Here is a 5000-nt window from a genome sequence, read left to right on the forward strand (position 1 = left end):
TTGGTATTATTGTATTTATTTGTTATTTTTTTATCACTATCTTGAATGAATAAGACAAGGCTGTGTGTATGTGTTACCTGGGATAGTCAGTGTCAGCTGCCATCCATAAAGAGCCAGAACTCCTAAACCTAGTATTGGACCCACTTGGAAGTGTTGAGAGTGAGATATATATTTATGTATAAATGCAAGTGTGTATGTTATGTGAATATATGTTCAATATGTATTCATAAAGCTGTTCATGCAATTACTTTTCTACCTTCAGTAAAATAATTTTCTTGTGCCAGGAATGTTTCTTTTTTTATATATCAATGGTACATACGGGAGATTTTTCTTTTCATCCATTTTTTCCCCAATTATGAGTGACTGTAATTTTGCTTCTTAATTTATGTGGTTATTCATGGATCATCATTGTCATTTTTACACTTGTGAGTGGATACAACAATCATAACAATAGTGCTACCAATAATAATTTTAATAATTTTACCCTCGTAGTAGTAGTAGTAGTGTGAGTTTTAGCAGTAGTAGCAGCAGTAGTAGTAGAATAGCAGGAGTAGCAGTAATAATTGGACTGGAACTGATTTTAGCATTCTTTGTAGCAGTGATAAAGTGGTTGTAAAAGTAGATATAACATTAATGAAATTATTGATAGTAGTACTTGTTCAGACCCATATAATGTTATGAATGGAAGGGAATAGGAATGCCAATCGTGCTTTGATGTTCATGAGGTTTATATCAGCATATGATGAAGACATAGGCTATGTGCATCTTAGTTTTGAAGGATAACAGTTGCATAGGAGGGAGGAATCCATATTGGGAAGTGAATTTGTTCTCATAATGTCACTTGTGCTTTCTTTTTTTTCCTTTTTCTTTCTGTAGTTTTCCCTTTTTCATATTTCATCTTCTTTTCCAAAGCTAAACATTTTTGCATATTAAAAGCTTAACAGTTTCATCTTAAAGAATGATCAGATATCTCATCATGCACAGTTGAAGAAGGGAATACTGGATCATTAATTTATCACTTAGGCTTCTCACTCTTTGATTTATTAGTTACATTTGCCAGCCTCATAAAAAGATAGGCCTAGCAAACAGTTTAGGTTCACTTTGCCCCATTACCTGTGGCCAGTCTGTGGACCACCTCTTATTGTGATCAGCAAGAAATAATAAATTCATACACTTGCACATCTAGAAGGCCACTCCACTGCCAAGAGATTCTCCAGTCTTTTGTGTTTCTTTTTTATAGCATGTTTTTTGGAAATTGTCAAGATTGGTGTATATGCACAGCTACTTCTTTCATCTAAATGGGCTTGAATCATAAGCCCTTTGTGACCTATTATTAGATCAGGTAAGAAACTCTTGCCCTGTTTATACTGAGCCTTGCCTGAACTCGCGTTAGGCACTTCCAGTCGCTGCTAGTGTGACATGCTTGAGTTCAAGAAGGGCGGCTGTTGTAATGGCAACATGAGCTCCCGTGCCGAACTGACATGCTTAGGTATCAGTCTGGGTTGGTGCTGTGATCTGGCATGACTAGCATAGTGTAATAATAACTGCATTAGTAATACCTATGTTTCAGAGTGTACCTAGTGCTCATGTGAACTGCTGCAATCATGTTTAGAAATCAGTGTGTTTCTGAAGACTAAGATCAATTACTCTTTTAAGGATATAAACCCAGCTGATGACATAATGAGAAATACAGAGGCAGAAGGAGAGGCAGTATGATTTTAGGGAAGGAGGTAGATTGAATGATGAGTCAGTCAAAATGGTGTAGAGAAATTTATATACACACTGATTCTTCTGAAGCTCAGTTCAAGACAGAGGTTTTCACTAGCTTAAATCTTCAATAGTGATATTGATTATTCCAAATACTTTGATCAGTGAAAGAGCGTGAGAGAGGGGGGGAGATTTATATAAACCCATGGAGAATCCCTTGAGTGAGCAAATAAAGATGTGGAAAAAAGGATGAAGAGGAAAACAAGAAAACAGACAAGTTAATACTTAAGAATTCATCAGAGTTGATAACTTATTCCTTAACCCAGTGGCTGTGGATATGCATTGTTCACTGTAGTTTTTTGTTAATTTTGTTGCAAACAGAGGGCTTAACAAGAGCTCAGCTACCAAGGAATCAATTAGAGGCCTTAGTGACTGTGCCAGATTTCCTCATTCCAAGAATTTGGGGGATTTTTTTTCTAGTGTTGTAGTTATTGATACTGGTTTTATTGTTATTGACATTATGATTATCATAATGTTATTAAAATACTATACTACATAGCCTCCTCCACTGGTCTTGTGGTTAGTTCATCAGTGACGCATTCAGAAGGTTGGAAATAAATAAAAGCCTATTTATTTGAAAATTCTTTAAGGAAATTTTGATTTAAACTAAAAACACATTCAGTAGTTATAATAGCAATTCACTGTAATTACAATGTGAATGCAAGGACCATTATATATTATTGTATCTTGTAGTGACCATGTCTTAGCAATTAATGCCATTCAGCTTTATTTAACTATTGTGAGATTGTATTTAGGGAACCTGTTAAGTCTAGTGAATGGTCCTTTATGAAAATGTCCCCCGTCCAAAAGCTGAATTTGATTGTGTACTTGCTAAGGTTTTATTTCAATAGGCAGAATATAGCAATTGCTTTCTTACAAGGTAAAATTAATTCAGCTTCATTATGTATTATTGACAATATACTGTGTATTGTAATTATGGTCAATATTATGTTCCCATTCCATATATATTACTATATCAGATATGTTAGTATATCATGCATCAAAATTATGTCAAAGGTTGAGCATGTGCTGACAGCTGTTTGCATGAGAGTCAAGGTAGCAGCAGAACACTCATTGATATTCGCAGCCCATGTGAGGAATCTGACAGAAGTAGGAGTAATCTAAACCCTTTGATGGAGACTTCTATCCATGCCATATCGAGCCACGTACCGGGCACTATATGTAATCAGCTGCTCGAGTGAAAAATTAGAAGCACAGGATATACGTTTTTTTCTGTTTTTGGATACATCATATGTGATCTTTCAATAAAAGAGGCTATAAAAAGACTTTGGGCCTTCTTTGTAGGGCTGTATCTCTTCAGAGATTGTAGTCAGGGCTAAACAAATGAATAACTGTCTAGTGCACACAACATAGAACAGGTTCAACTGTGCACTTTATGGATACTTGCCACCAACTTTAACCATGAGTTAAAGGTGAAAGCTAAAGCTGAGAAACCATTCTCATCTTTTTTTTTTTTGGCAAAACTGCTCTTTGGTATCATGTAAATTTAATCAACAAATAAATGTAATCTCATAAATGGTTCTTACAAAATCTGTCCCAAAAGTACTGCCATTGCATAACCAATATATATATATTTTTTTCTCTCCCTTTTGTTAATTTATTACTATTGTTTCCATTCCTCTCTCTGTCTCATTTATTCATTCACTCTCTTTCTCCCTCTCTTTCTTTCTTTCTCTTCCTTGCTCTTCTGCACCTGCAGCCACGTCCACTATATCTTTGTAATGGAGGGTGGAATAGCAGTTGACCAGAACAGACATGATTAAGTCATTGCCAGTTGCCTGACGTGATGGCATCAGAACTTCCCATATATTTCAGGAATGCAGATTTGGTTCTGTGGCTTGGTACATTTCAAACCTATGTGACAGATTAAGTTGATTTGAGAATTATTAAATGATACTAAATAAAAGGTTCTGGCAAAATCAAAATAGGGCTAGCCAATGTCTTTAATCTAACTAAGATATGTTAACCTATACCTAGGTAGGTCTACTTTCAAGTGAACTGTTATAAGATTTATGTTTCCATTCTTTCAAAAACTTGATATTAATTGCTGAAGTTTAAGGTCAAATTGCTCATTCTAGTTTTAATCTGATAAGGGCAAAGTGTATCTGTGAATTTCAGATATATTGAATATGGTATAGTATTTATTACTGAAGGAAAAAAATTACAAAACTGTGTAACTGTGAACAGATCTAAACTAGACCCTTTGAAAGGACAACAAAATTTCCCCAATGATTATTTAATTTTTGACATTGACTTAAAACCAGGAAATGGGACATTTTAGAAAATTGTATTTTTTTTCTTTAAACAGTTTAAATTCAGTTTAAAAGAAAATGTCTTGGCATCTTAACCCCTATGGACAAAGTAGATCAGTTGTATATGCGTACAATTGAGGAAATGTGGCAAAAGTCATCCTACAAAAGCATTCCCCATTGTCCTTGCTAAAAACATTCAAATTCAAATGAGTTGACCCCAAAAATGTAGTTATCCATCCATTGAGCATATTTACCTGTGAATTTTGATCCGTAAGTTAGTTAGATAGGATAGGTGAATAGTAAATAGGAATAGTAAATAGTTGACATACATCTTTCTGTCTTTCACTTGTTTTTCATTCATTTTGATTTCCTTTATAGTATATTTTTCAATATCTTTCCCTCCTTTCTTTATATCAACAGAACTTTTGTAACCATGAATGTAACTGTTTAGTACTTAGTTGTAGCTTTTTAAATTCAGGTACTATTTTTTTCATGTATCTCCTTCTTCTTTCTTTTCTTTTCTTTTTTCTTTCTTTCTTTCTTTCTTTCTTTCTTTCTTTCTTTCTTTCTTTCTTTCTTTCTTTCTTTCTTTCTTTCTTTCTTTCTTTCTTTCTTTCTTTCTTTCTTTCTTTCTTTCTTTCTTTCTTTCTTTCTCTTTTTCTTTCTTTCTGTCTTTCTTTCTTTCTTATTTTCTTTCTTTCTGTCTTTCTTTCTTTCTTATTTTCTTTCGTTCTGTCTTTCTTTCTTTCTTTCTTTCTTTCTTTTTTACAACAATGACACATCATGCAGATAAATGTGTTTGATTCACAGCAAGCCATGTTTCAAAGTGGAATCCAAGTGTATTGATGATGGGACTGAAGATATTGTAATAGTGGTCTAGTTGCATCCAATCCCTTGTTTAGTGTTAATATGTTTTCTGATATGGTTTGATTTCTAATCTAATCCCATGGTTGATCGTTT

General features: G+C 33.9%; 1 protein-coding gene across 3 annotated transcripts in view; it reads left to right on the plus strand.

The window, feature by feature from the left end:
* Window positions 1-5000, plus strand: part of LOC125026622 (late secretory pathway protein AVL9 homolog) — a 31843-nt gene that overhangs the window by 20776 nt on the left and 6067 nt on the right. The gene's annotated exons all lie outside the window — the stretch shown is intronic.

This window comes from Penaeus chinensis, chromosome 6, assembly GCF_019202785.1.
Source record: "Penaeus chinensis breed Huanghai No. 1 chromosome 6, ASM1920278v2, whole genome shotgun sequence".
In the NCBI taxonomy this organism is placed as follows: domain Eukaryota; kingdom Metazoa; phylum Arthropoda; class Malacostraca; order Decapoda; family Penaeidae; genus Penaeus; species Penaeus chinensis.